Below are 14794 nucleotides of genomic sequence, written 5' to 3' on the forward strand. Positions count from 1 at the left end.
CCGTAGACCGGCGCAGCTCGGGTGCAGGGCCGGCCAACCGGCCGCCAACATAGAAGTTCGCAAAAGTTTCCCGGTTTGGCGTCGAGATGGGCCGGTTGTCGCCGGGTGGATCCGGTCCGGGGCCGGGTCCGACCGGCCCCGGGACCGGCTCCGCCGGCCTGGGGCCCGGTTTGGCTGGCCTCTGGGCCGGCTGGGCCTCTTCCTCCCACCTCTTCTTCCTCTTCCTTCTTCTCTTCTTTCCTTCTTCTTGTTCTCTCTTCCTTGCACCATGGGAGTTCCTTCTCTCTTGGTCCTTGTTGATGTCGGCACCTATGGACACCATGATGATAGGCAGGAGGTAGCATACCATTCAAGTTGGTGTTGAGGTCAACCATAGAGAGGAAAGAGTTCACCTTGACATATATGGCGGGGGTTTGTGTTGTTGGTCCACTTGGGGGACTCCTTGGCCATGGTGTGCTTATACCGGAAGGGTACTTTGATTACAGCAAACTCCACTGCGTAAATGGGTGGTTATAAAGATGAGATTAAGTATTCAGAAAGTATGAGTTGAGGCATATGGATCAAGAGTGGGATTTGTCCATCCCGATGACAGATAGATATACTCTGGGCCCTCTCGGTGGAATGACATCTAATTAACTTGCAAGCATGTGAAAAGGTCACAAGAGATGACATACCACGGGAACGAGTAAAGAGTACTTGTCGGTAACGAGGTTGAACTAGGTATGGAGATACCGATGATCGAACATCGGACAAGTAAAGTATCGCGCGACAAAGGGAATTGGTATCGTATGTTAATGGTTCAATCGATCACTAAGTTATCATTGAATGTGTGGGATCCATTATGGATCTCCAGATCCCGCTATTGGTTATTGGTCGGAGAGGAGTCTCGACCATGTCTACATAGTTCACGAACCGTAGGGTGACGCGCTTAAGGTTCGATGTCGCATAAGTAGATTCAGAATAAAAGATGGAGTCCGAAGTTTGTTCGGAGTCTCGGATGGGATCCGGGACATCACGAGGAGATCCGGAATGGTCCGGAGAATAAGATTCATATAAGGGAAGTTGATTTCTAGGTTTCGGAAAAGTTCAGGATTTTTCCGGTGGAAGACCGGGAAGGTTCTAGAAGGTTCCGGAGGGTTCCACCATGGGGCCCACGACCTAGGGGGGGCCAACATGGGCCGAGGAGGTGCTGCCTTGCCCTAATGGGCCAGGCGCACCAAGCCCCAAGGGCCCAGGCCGGCCACCCCTTAGGGTTTACCAAAACCCTAGGGGTGATCAACTTGGGGGGCAAGTTTCCCCCCTTTCCCTCCTTTGGCCGCCGGCCATTGGGCTTGGAGGAGGGGCCAAGGCAGCCCTGGCCGCACCCCCACTATATAAAGAGGGGAGGGGCAGGGGCGCAACCCTCCATCACCCCTTGACCTCTGGCCGCCTCTCTCTCCCACCGATAGTCTGCTTCGGCTTAGGCGAAGCCCTGCAGTTTTTCTCTTCCACCACCACCACCACGCCGTCGTGCTGCTGGGATTCCGAGGGGATCTACCACACCTCCGCTGGCCACTGGAACGGGGAGAGGACGGGCTTCATCGACACCATACGCACGACCGAGTACGGAAGTGCTGCCGGATTGCAGCATGGACGATCGACTACATCAACAACGAGATCTAATCTCGTAGGCTTTGGAATCTTCGGGGGTTAGTCTCATGATCTTCTCGTTGCTTCGATCTTGGTAGATTAGATCTTGCTTCTTCCTAGATTGGATCTTGGTTTTTGTTCATGTTCACGGTAGAATTTTTTTGTTTTCCATGCAACGAACCTATCAGCGGTATCAGAGCCATGTCTATGCATAGATCTCTTGCACGAGTAGAACACAATGGTTTTGTGGGCGTTGATGCTTTTGTTGTCTTTAGTTATGTGTACTTTGATCTTGCGGGATGGTGGGATGAAGCGGCCCGGGCTAACTTTACATGACCGCGTCTCATGAGACTTGCTCCACGCTTGACATGCAACTTGTATTGCATAAGTGGCTTTGCGGGTGTCTGTCTCTCTCACCATAGTTAAGATTCAATTTACTCTTTCTATTGACAACACTAGTATCACCGTTGTGGTTCATGTTCTTAGGTAGATTGGATCTTACTCGAAAACCCTAAACCACGTAAAATATGCAAATCAAATTAGAGGCGTCTAACTTGTTTTTGCAGGGTTTGGTGATGTGATATGGCCATGATGTGATGATTATATTTGATGTATGATATGTTCATTATTGTATTATGGCAACCGGCAGGAGCCTAATGGTTGTCTTTAAATTTGTTAAGACCCGCGTGTCTATTCATCATGTAATAGCTTTATTTCAAGTAGTTGTTATAGTAGCTATAAGTGATGGACAACCATGAAGCGGTACCATGGACCTTGGTGCAATGCTGGTGATGATGGAGATCATGCTCGTGTGCTTTGGAGATGGAGATCAAAAGCACAAGAAGAAAGGCCATATCATATCACATATTATGAATTGGATGTGATGTTAATCCTTTATGAATCTTATCTTGCTTAGATCGTGACGGTAGCATTATAAGATGATCCCTCACATTAATATCAAGATAATAAAGTGTTCTCCCCTCGTATGCACCGTTGCTACAGTTCGTCGTTTTCAAGCATCTCGTGATGATCGGATGTGATAGATTCTACGTTCACATACAACGGGTGTAAGCCATGTTGCACACGCGGAAATACTTGGGTTTGCTTGACGAGCCTAGCATGTACAGCCATGGCCTCGGAACACGACAAACCGAAAGGTTGAACACGAGTCATATGGATGATATGATCAACATGTTGATGTTCACCATTGAAGCTACATCATCTCACGTGATGATCGGTTTTGGTGTAGTGGATATGGATCGTGTGCCACTAAACAACTATGAGGGATGCTGTATTAAGTGGGAGTTCATTAGTAATTAGATTGAAACATGAACTAATTATCATCAACATAGTCTGAATAGTATTTTGAATTAAATTTGTAGAATTGGCATCTGTTATCTACCATACGCTAGTCTTGTAATTGAGATAGAAATACTGTTAAGTCTGACAAGAAACTTTACGGACTGGTACCGTATTGTTAAAGAATCAAGAATTGATTAAGTCCTATTGCAAACTTTTAGTAAACCTCACATTGCTGATTCAAAGAGCAATAGTTTCAATTAGTACCTAAAATCATCTTGTCTCCGTGAAACTTGAAGTTCAAATCTGTTTGAAAGTAAGGAGCTGGAAATTTTGTTTCCAGAAATAAGCGAGGTATGAGATATATGTGATATCTAAGACCTTATTGCAAGATGATAGAATATAATCTAGTGAGACTACATAAACTCATAAGTTTTATGGGAATGTACGAAGGTTGAAGACGCTAGGCGTCCCTATCCTCCAACTAGTTGGGCACTAACGATATTCGCATATCCATGAAGTGATCGTCCTTAGTATGCACGGTTACTAAGACTCGTCGTTTAGAAGCATCACGTGATGATCGAGTGTTATAGATTCTACGTGTGCATAAACCGGGTGCAAGCCAGATTTGCACATGCGAATACTAAGGTTAAACTTTACGAGCCTAGCATGTACAGACATGGTCTCGGAAAGTCGTCATGATTTGATGGATAAAATTATGAGTGAAATTGTTCATCACATTAAAAGTTAATAATAGTGAAATCTGGAACACTTGTCATGTGATGATCAACTTCAAAGTAAGAACCTCAAGGTTATTGGTAATTGACCAATGGACATAGAAGTTATTGAAGGTGAAGTGTTTTTTGAGAATGAGGAAAGCTAAAAGAGGAACTACAAAAGATTTTTTGGCAGAAAGAAAGAAAAGACTAGAAAGTCTAGCTCAGGTGTATATAGATGATATACATGTTATGAATGTATTCCTTGTTTGGTCACACAATGAAATTCTTGTGTATTTGTACCATATTGGTTGGTATGAGGTGTCATACAAAACAACGCAATACAAGAATACAATGGCCTAAGTGACTGACAAGGAATATGGTAGGAATGCACGTCTAGAACAAAATAAAGTGTTATTGTGTTCGTCGTTGGCATTCTACCTAGCCCTTCAGATTTATAATAAAGAACTTTATAATTGTTGTTTTGTTCTAGTCAAATGAAAACAATGAGTTGTTAAAATTTTGATAGTATTCCATGTACAATGGATAAGTTATTATAAGTCTTTATGGTGAAACACACATGCATAACACTGACGCTAAAATGCCATAAGGCAAATGATGTGAATTCCACTTATTTGTGGAACCACCATTTAGGTCATGTTAGAAAGGAACGCATGAAGGAACTCCATGCAAATGGATTTTTGGAGTCACTTCGATTTTTGAATCGTCTAGCGCTTGCAAATCTCTTCTAAAGAGAATGACTGAAATACCGTTCAAAGGCCAAGAGTTGAACGTGCAACTAACTTAGTGGAAACATGCATAATGATGTATGTGGTTCACTAGGCATAGTTGTGTGCGGGAGATTCTTCTACTTCATGAAAACTTCCAACAATGAATTGAGTATATATATGTGGATATATTTATTCGATAAGGAATAAGTTTGAAACATTTGAATGGATTCAAATAAATTTCAGCATGAAGTGGAAATCATCGTAATAGAAAAATCAAATATCTATGATTGGATCATGGTGGAAATATTTGAATTACGAGTTTTAGCGAACATCTAAGAGAGTTATGAAATTGTTCTACAACTCACGTTTCTTGGAGTATCATAGTGATGATGGAGTATCCGAGAGACGTATCCAAACCTTGTTGGGTTAATGATGAGATAAAATAAGATGACGCCATTATATTTTTGTGGATTATGCTTTAGAGACTACCGCTTTTACACTGAATAGAGCATCATCATAATCCGTTGAAATGACACCATACAAGTTATGGCATGGGTATAAACCCTAATAGTCCTTTCTTAAATTTTGGTATGCGTAGCATAAGTAAATGAGTTTACAACCAAAACCGTATGAATGTCTTTGTTGTTGTCCCAGAGAACAAATTAGGAATTCTTTCCACTATGAAGTAAAAGACAAAAGTGTTTGCTAATGTTACTTGCTTATTTCCAAGAAATTGTTTTCTAGCGAAGTAATTGAGTGGGAGGACAATGGAACTTGATAAGGTTCATGAACCTGAGCATGATGATCAGAGTAGCGCAGCATCGGAAATGGTTCCGGGAGCGGCCACGATGATCATGGCTCCCATGTCTACAAAGTGTTATAGTCATGGAGATCAAAGTACCTATTGAACCTTGTAGATATGGTTTACTTTGTGATCAAATAAATGATTTGTGGACAAAGGATTGATTATTGAACAATGATAAACCAACTACATACAAAGAAGTTATGATGGGCCCTGACTCCATTAAAATGGCTATGCGCCATGAAATCCAAGATAGGTGAATACTTTTTGAAAGTAAATGGATCTATAAAATTGATGGACTGGGATGGAATATCCTTCAAGAAGCTCGACTTGTCAAAAAGTTGTTTACGACAAAGTTCAAAGAGTTGACTACGATAAGATTATATCTTTCGTAGCGATGCTTAGAGTCTATGTGGATTATTCTAGTAATCGCTACATATTTCTTTTATGAGATATGATAGTAGGATGGCAGAAATACATTCCTTACCAGAAGTGTGTATGAAGGATGTATACTAGATACAAACCAAAGAGTTTTGCTAGTCCGTGGAATACTAGATAGGTATACAAATTTCACTGGATGAAGTAAGTATCACAGAGTTGGAATCTTCACCGGATGAAATAATCAAAGAGTTATGATTTCATCAGAAACGATGAAGATGCTTACATTTGCAAGAAATTAAGTGGGAGCGTTGAGAGATAGTTATAATATTATATGTGGATGACATATCATTGATTATAAATGATGTAATTATATACTTGATGTGATTAAATGGTTTCATTGAGAATTAACTTCAATGAAAGGATATGGACTGAAACATATTTAGTGTCAAGATATATGAAGATAGATTGAAAAACATAATAAGTTTAAGTCAAAGTACATAAAATGAATATTGAAGTGGTTCAATATAAAAATATTAAGAAGGTGTTCTTTTCCATGTGAAGGTTTAACAAGACTTGAGTGTATTTGACACTCGATGAGTAAAAACACATGAGTGATTTCAGATCACGAATAATATGTACAAAATCAGATGTTCTGTGCTCTAAAGTGTTACGAGCATATACCAGAATGATTCTGATGGGGTTCGTAGCATAGAAAACAAAAAATTTCCTACCGCAAGACGAATAAATCCAAGATCTAATATATGGAACACCCAAGATCTAATATACAAGATCGAAGCAACGATATTGATATGAGACTAACCCTCGAAGATTTCCAAAGCCTACGAGATTAGATCTCGTTGTTGGCGTAGACAATCGTCCCGGTGCTGCAATCCTGCAGCACTTCCGTACTCGGTCGCGCGTACGGTGTCGATGAAGCCCTTCCTCTCCCCGTTCCAGCGGGCAGCGGAGGTGTGGTAGATATCCTCCAAGTTCCAGCAGCACGACGGCGTGGTGGTGGTGGTGGAGGAAGAAAAGCTGCAGGGCTTCGCCAAGCCGGAACAACGTATGGTGGAGGAAGAGAGGGGGCGGCCAGTGTTGTGGTGAAGGGACTAGTGGCCGGCCACCCCCTCCCCTCTTTATATAGGGGGCCAGGTCGGTGGGGGTGGCCCCCTTTCCCATCTAGGGTTAGGGGGCGGCGGCCAAGTGGGGGGAAGAGGGAATTCTTACCCCCCAAGTTGATCCCCCCTAGGGTTTTGGGGAAACCCTAGGGGTTTGGCCGGCTGGGCCTTGAGGGGCATGTGCCCCTGGCCCATTAGGCTAGGGAGCACCCCCTCGGCCCATGCAAGGCCTCCTAGGGTCGTGGGCCCACTGGTGGGACCCCCGGAACTTTCTAGAACCTTCCTGGTCATCCACCGGAAAAATCCCGAACTTTTCCGAAAACCTAGAAATCAACTTCCCTTATATGAATCTTATTCTCCGGACTATTCCGGACATCCTCGTGACGTCCTGGAACCCATCCGAGACTCCGAACCAACTTCGTCTCCATACCATATTCAAATCTACTTATGCGACATCGAACCTTAAGCGCGTCACCCTACGATTCGTGAACTATGCAGACATGGTCGAGACTCCTCTCCGAGCAATAACCAATAGCGGGATCTGGAGATCCATAATGTCTCCCACATATTCAACGATGACTTAGTGATCGATTGAACCATTTACATACGATTCCGATTCCCTTTGTCACGCGATATTTTACTTGTCCGAGGTTCGATCATCGGTATCTCCATACCTTGTTCAACCTCGTTACCGACAAGTACTCTTTACTCGTACCGTGGTATGTCATCTCTTATGATCCAATCATATGCTTGCAAGCTAATCAGACGACATTCCACCGAGAGGGCCCAGAGTATATCTATCCGTCATTAGGATGGACAAATCCCATTATTGATCCATATGCCTCAACTCACACTTTCCAAATACTTAATCCCATCTTTATAACCACCCATTTACGCAATGGCGTTTGATGTAATCAAAGTACCCTTCTAGTGTAAGTGATTTACATGATCTCATGGTCGAAGGACTTAGGCAACTATGTATCGAAAGCTTATAGCAAATTGAACTTAATGACTTGATCTTATGCTACGCTCATTTGGGTGTGTGTCCATTATATCATTCACCTAATGACATAACCTTGTTATTAATAACATCCAATGTTCATGATCACGAAACCATGATCATCCATTAATCAACAAGCTAGTTATACAAGAGGCTTACTAGGGACTCCTTGTTGTTTACATAACACACATGTATCAATGTTTCGGTTAATACAATTATAGCATGGGATGTAAACATTTATCATGAACACTAAGATATAACAATAACTAATTTATTATTGCCTCAGGCATATCTCCAATAGTCTCCCACTTGCACTAGAGTCAATAATCTAGTTTACATTTGAAAAGATATAACACCTTGGCCTTCTGGTGCTTATTATGTTTTGCTCACGGGAGAGGTTTGTAGTCAACGGATCTGACTGTTCAGAAACATATGTATTTTGCAATTCATTTGCGTCTCTACGCATCACTCATTTTCCAAATGAGTCGGCATTAATTGTATATGCTTAGTCCTCTGGTGGAACCTTAATTCCGCGGTCTGAAAATAAGTCACTAATATTGTCATACACAATATAGCTTCAAAGTTCTGACACTATCGGAACTACACCAAGTTCTCAAAGAACTCCTCGACTTAACATCCTCATTCATTGTCAAAACAATGACATACTCTTCCTTATTTTGTAGAATCCGTCACAATATTTAGAACTGATCTAAATCTAGCATAGACTTCTTCTAGCTCATTGTGCTACCTTTTAAACAACACTTAGCCTAATTGAGATTGAAATTTTATTTTTATATGTGATCAAACTAATATCGGTGCAACACCTTACAGCGATTTGTTTGTCATTACCCCATACAAAAACTATATATATATATATATCCTTGGTTCTTCTAAAGCACTCATGGATATTCTTGTTGTTGTCCAATGATCATTACATGAATCATTCTGGTATATGCTCCTAACCTTTTAGAGCACAGGACATCTGATTTTGTACATATTATTCGTGATCTAAAATCACTCATGTGTTTTTACTCATCGAGTGTCAAATACACTCAAGTCTTGTTAAACCTTTACATGAAAAGAACACCTTCTTAATATTTCTATATTGAACTACTTCAATATCCATTCTATGCAATTTGACTTAAACTTATTATGTGTTTCAATCTATCTTCATAGATCTTGACACTAAATATGTTTCAGTCTATATCCTTTCATTGAAGTTAATTCTCAACGAAACCTTTTATTCACATCAAGTATATAATTACATCATTTATAATCAACGAATGTCATCTACATAAAGTATTATAAATATGTCTCAGCGTGTTGGAGATATGCCCAAGAGGCAATAATAAAGTGGTTATTATAATATCTTTGTGTTTATGATAAATGTTTGCATACCATGCTATTATTGTATTAACCGAAACATTGATACATGTGTGTTATGTAAACAACAAGGAGTCCCTAGAAAGCCTCTTGTATAAACTAGCTTGTTGATTAATGGATGATCATGGTTTCGTGATCATGAACATTGGATGTTATTAATAACAAGGTTATGTCATTAGTTGAATGATGTAATGGACACACACCCAAATAAGCGTAGCATAAGATCAAGTCATTAAGTTCAAAATGCTATATGCTTTCGATACATAGTTGTCTTAGTCCTTCGACCATGAGATCATGTAAATCACTTACACCGGAAGGGTACTTTGATTACATCAAACGCCATTGCGTAAATGGGTGGTTATAAAGATGGGATTAAGTATTCGGAAAGTGTGAGTTGAGGCATATGGATCAATAGTGGAATTTGTCCATCCCGATGACTGGATAGATATACTCGGGCCCTCTCGGTGGAATGTCATCCGATTAGCTTGCAAGCATATGAATGGTTCATAAGAGATCACATACCACGGTACGAGTAAAGAGTACTTGTCGGTAACGAGGTTGAACAAGGTATGGAGATACCAATGATCGAACCTCGGACAAGTAAAATATCGCGAGACAAAGGGAATTGGCATTGTATGTAACTCGGTTCAATCGATCACTAAGTCATCGTTGAATATGTGGGAGCCATTATGGATCTCCCGATCCCGCTATTGGTTATTGCTCGGAGAGGAGTCTCGACCATGTCTGCATTGTTCACGAACCGTAGGGTGACGCGCTTAAGGTTCGATGTCGCATAGGTAGATTCGGAATATGAGATGGAGACCGAATGTTGTTCGGAGTCTCGGATGGGATCCAAGACATCACGAGGAGGACCGGAATTGTTCTGGAAGAATTCTGCTGTTTTGTATTTCAAGAAAAGTTGTTCTGGAAACATTCTCGGAATTGGACGAAATAAAAACAGAAGTTCTTATTTTTCTGTCACGTAGACGGAGTCCAAAGGGGAGAAGGAGAAGAGCCAGGGGTGGGCCACACAACAGGCCGGCGCGGGCCCCTCCCAGGCCGCGCCAGGGTGTTGTGTGGGCCCACCAGGCGCCGACACTAGATGGGTTTTGTGAAACCCTAACCCTAGTTCCCGACTATATATAGTGGGATAGTTTGGCCGGCCAAAGCTGCTCCGTACGCAACCCTAATTTGCCACCTCTCCTCCCTCCCAGTTTCTCCTGCTCCGGCTTGGGCGAAGCCCTGCAGGAATTCTTCTCCACCACCACCATCACGCCGTCGTGCTGCTGGGATTCCGTGGAGATCTACCACACCTCCGCTGCCCGCTGGAACGGGGAGAGGAAGGAGCTTCATCGACACCGTACGCGCGACCGAGTACGGAAGTGCTACCGGATTGCAGCACCGGGGACGATCGTCTACATCAACAACGAGATTAATCTCGTAGACTTTGGAATCTTCGAGGGTTAGTCTCATCTCCATCTCGTTGCTTCGATCTTGTAGATTAGATCTTGGGTGTTCCATAGATTAGATCTGTTGGTTTTATTCGTCTTGCGGTAGGAAAATTTTTGTTTTCTATGCTACGAACCCCATCAGTGGTATCAAAGCCATGTCTATGCCTAGATCTGTTGCACGAGTAGAACACAATGGTTTTGTGGGCGGTGATGCTTTTGTTGCTTTAGTTTGTGTACTTTGCTTCTTGCGGGATGGTGGGATGAAGCGGCCCGGGCTAACTTTACATGACCGCGTCTCATGAGACTTGCTCCACGCTTGACATGCAACTTGTATTGCATAAGTGGCTTCGCGGGTGTCTGTCTCTCCCACAATAGTAAAGATTGTAATTTACACTTCTATTGTCAACACTAGTATCACCGTTGTGGTTCATGTTCGTAGGTAGATTGGATCTTACTCGAAAACCCTAAACCACGTAAAATATGCAAACCAAATTAGAGGCGTCTAACTTGTTTTTGCAGGGTTTGGTGATGTGATATGGCCATGATGTGATGATGATTATATTTGATGTATGAGATGTTCATTATTGTATTATGGCAACCGGCAGGAGCCTAATGGTTGTCTTTAATTTTTGTTAAAGACCTGCGTGTCTATTCATCATGTAATAGCTTTATTTCAAGTAGTTGTTATAGTAGCTATAAGTGATGGACAACCATGAAGCGGCGCCACTGACCTTGACGCCATGCTGGTGATGATGGAGATAATGTCCGTGCTTTGGAGATGGAGATCAAAAGCACAAGAAGAAAGGCCATATCATATCACACATTATGAATTGCATGTGATGTTAATCCTTTTTCTGCATCTTATTTTGCTTAGATCGCGACGGTAGCATTATAAGATGATCCCTCTCACTAAATATCAAGATAATAAAGTGTTCATCCTTAGTATGCACCGTTGCTAAGACTTGTCGTTTCGAAGCATCTCGTGATGATCGGGTGTGATAGACTCTACATGTGCATACAACGGGTGCAAGCCAGATTTGCACACGCGGATACCAAGGTTGCCTTGACGAGCCTAGCATGTACAGACATGGTCTCGGAACACGGGATACCGAAAGGTAGAGCATGAGTCATATGAATGATATGATGAACACTTTGAGTGTTCGCCTTTGAAGCTACATCTTTTCTCGTGAAGATCGGACTTGGTGTAGTGGATTTGGTTCGTGTGATCACTAAGACAATGCGAGGGATGTTGTTTTAAGTGGGAGTTCACCTAGTTAATTTAAGAATTAAACTTGAACTCAATTTATCATAAACTTAGTCTAAACTCTTTGCAAATATGTTGTAGATCATGGCGCCCCCCACCATCAATTTTAACCAGTTCCTAGAGAAAGAAAAGCTTAAGGGCAATGGTAGCAACTTCACTGACTGGTTCCGTCATGTGAGGATTTTCCTCAATGGTGGAAGCCTGCAATATGTGCTCGAAGCACCGCTAGGTCCCCCACCACCTCCTGCAGTGTCCGAGGACATAAAGAATGTTTATGAGACTCGGGCTGTTCGGTACTCCGAAGTTCAGTGTGCCATCTTGTTCAGCTTAGAGGCGAGCTCCAAAAGCGTTTTGAGCACCACGACCCATGTGAGATGATGCGTGAGCTCAAACTTATCTTTGAAACTCATGCGGCCGTGGAGAGCTATGAGGCCTCGAAGCAGTTCTTTAGCTGCATGATGGAAGAGGGCAGCTCCGTTAGTGAGCACATGTTCGCCATGTCCGAACATGCCAAGAAGCTCAGTGACATGGGGATGATGATCCCTAACCAGCTGGGTATTCACCGTGTCCTTCAATCACCGCCACCAAGTTACAAGAACTTCGTGATGAACTACAACATGCGAGAACATGAATAAAGATTTACCTGAACTCTTTTCCATGCTGAAATCTGCTGAAGTTGAGATTAAAAAGGAGAATCAAGTGTTGATGGTCAACAAGACCACCGGTTTCAAAAAGCGAGGGCAAGCCTAACAAGGGTAACTTCAAGAAGGGCGGCAAGAAAGTTGCAACGCATCTCGAGAAGCCTAAGGCTGGTCCTAAACCCGAGACTCGTGTGCTATTACTGCCAGGGGAAGGGGCATCGGAAGCGTAATTGCCCCAAATACTTGGCCGATCTGAAGAGCGGCCATGTCAAAAAGAAAGGTATATTTGATATACATGTTATTGATGTCTATCTTACTGGTTCTCGTAGTAGTGCCTGGGTATTTGATACTGGTTCGGTTGCTCACATTTGTAACTCGAAACAGGAACTGCGGAATAGACGAAGCCTGGCAAGAGACGAGGTGACGATGCGCGTTGGAAATGGATCCAAAGTCGATGTGATCGCCGTCGGCACGCTCCCTCTACATCTACCTTCGGGATTAGTTTTAAACCTCAATAATTGTTATTTGGTACCTGCGTTGAGCATGAACATTATATCTGGATCTTGTTTAATGCAAGACGGTTATTCGTTTAAGTCTGAGAATAATGGTTGTTCGATTTATATGAGTAATGTCTTTTATGGCCATGCACCTGAGATGAATGGTTTATTCTTGTTAAATCTCGATAATAGTGATACACATGTTTATAACATAGATGCTAAGCGAATTAAATTGAATGATAATTCTACTTATATGTGGCACTGTTGACTTGGTCATATTGGAGTGAAGCGCATGAAGAAACTCCATTCCGATGGACTTCTTGAGTCACTTGACTTTGAGTCACTTGACAGATGCGAGGCATGTCTAATGGGAAAAATGACTAAGACTCCATTTTCTGGTACAATGGAGCGAGCTACGGACTTATTGGAAATCATACATACCGATGTGTGCGGACCAATGAGTGTAGCATCGCGCGGTGGTTATCGTTATGTTCTAACCTTCACGGATGATCCGAGTAGATATGGATATATTTACTTTATGAAACATAAGTCCGAGACTTTTGAGAAGTTCAAGGAATTCCAAAGTGAAGTAGAAAATCAGCGTAACAAGAAGATTAAGTTTCTGCGTTCTGATCGCGGAGGCGAATATCTGAGTTATGAGTTTGGCATGCATTTAAAGAAATGCGGAATACTTTCACAGTTGACACCGCCGGGAACACGACATCGCAATGGTGTGTCCGAACGTCGTAATCGAACTCTCTTAGATATGGTTCGGTCTATGATGTCTCTTACTGATTTGCCGTTGTCGTTTTGGGGTTATGCATTAGAGACAGCCGCATTCACTTTAAATAGGGCACCATCTAAATCCGTTGAAACGACACCGTATGAATTATGGTTTGGGAAGAAACCTAAGTTGTCGTTCCTTAAAGTTTGGGGTTGCGAAGCTTATGTAAAGAAGTTACAACCTGACAAGCTAGAACCCAAAGCGGAGAAATGCGTCTTCATAGGATACCCTAAAGAAACAATTGGGTACACCTTCTATCACAGATCCGAAGGTAAAATCTTTGTTGCCAAGAACGGATCCTTTCTTGAGAAGGAGTTTCTCACTAACGAAGTGACTGGAAGGAAAGTAGAACTCGACGAGGTTGATGAACCTTCTCTCATAGATCAGAGTAGCGCAGTCGGAAGAAGTTTCGCGCAGCCTACGCCGATAGGAGAGGAAGCAAATGATGATGATCATGAAGCTTCGAACGAGGAAGCTCATCGAACCTCGCGGATCGACGGGGAACGTACCACTCCTGATTGGTATGATCCCTGTCTAAATGTCATGATTGTGGACAACAATGATGAGGACCCTGCGACGTATGAAGAAGCAATGATGAGCCCAGATACCAACAAATGGCAAGAAGCCATGAAATCCGAAATGGGATCCATGTATGATAACAAAGTATGGACTTTGGTAGACTTACTCGATAGCCGCAAGGCTGTCGAGAATAAATGGATCTTCAAAAGAAAAACAGATGCTGATGGTAATATTACTGTCTATAAAGCTCGACTTGTCGCAAAGGGTTTTCGACAAATTCAAGGAGTTGACTACGATGAGACTTTCTCACCTGTAGCAAAGCTAAAGTCTGTGAGGATTTTGTTAGCAATAGCTGCATTTTTCGATTATGAGATTTGGCAGATGGATGTCAAAACGGCGTTCCTCAATGGTGATATTGAGGAAGAGTTGTACATGGTACAACCCAAAGGTTTTGTCGATCCTGAAAAGGTCGACAAGGTATGCAAACTTCAGCGTTCCATTTATGGACTGAAGCAAGCATCCCGGAGTTGGAATCTACGCTTTGATAGAGTGATCAAAGACTTCGGTTTTATACGGACT

Source organism: Lolium rigidum, chromosome 4 (assembly GCF_022539505.1).
Source record: "Lolium rigidum isolate FL_2022 chromosome 4, APGP_CSIRO_Lrig_0.1, whole genome shotgun sequence".
In the NCBI taxonomy this organism is placed as follows: domain Eukaryota; kingdom Viridiplantae; phylum Streptophyta; class Magnoliopsida; order Poales; family Poaceae; genus Lolium; species Lolium rigidum.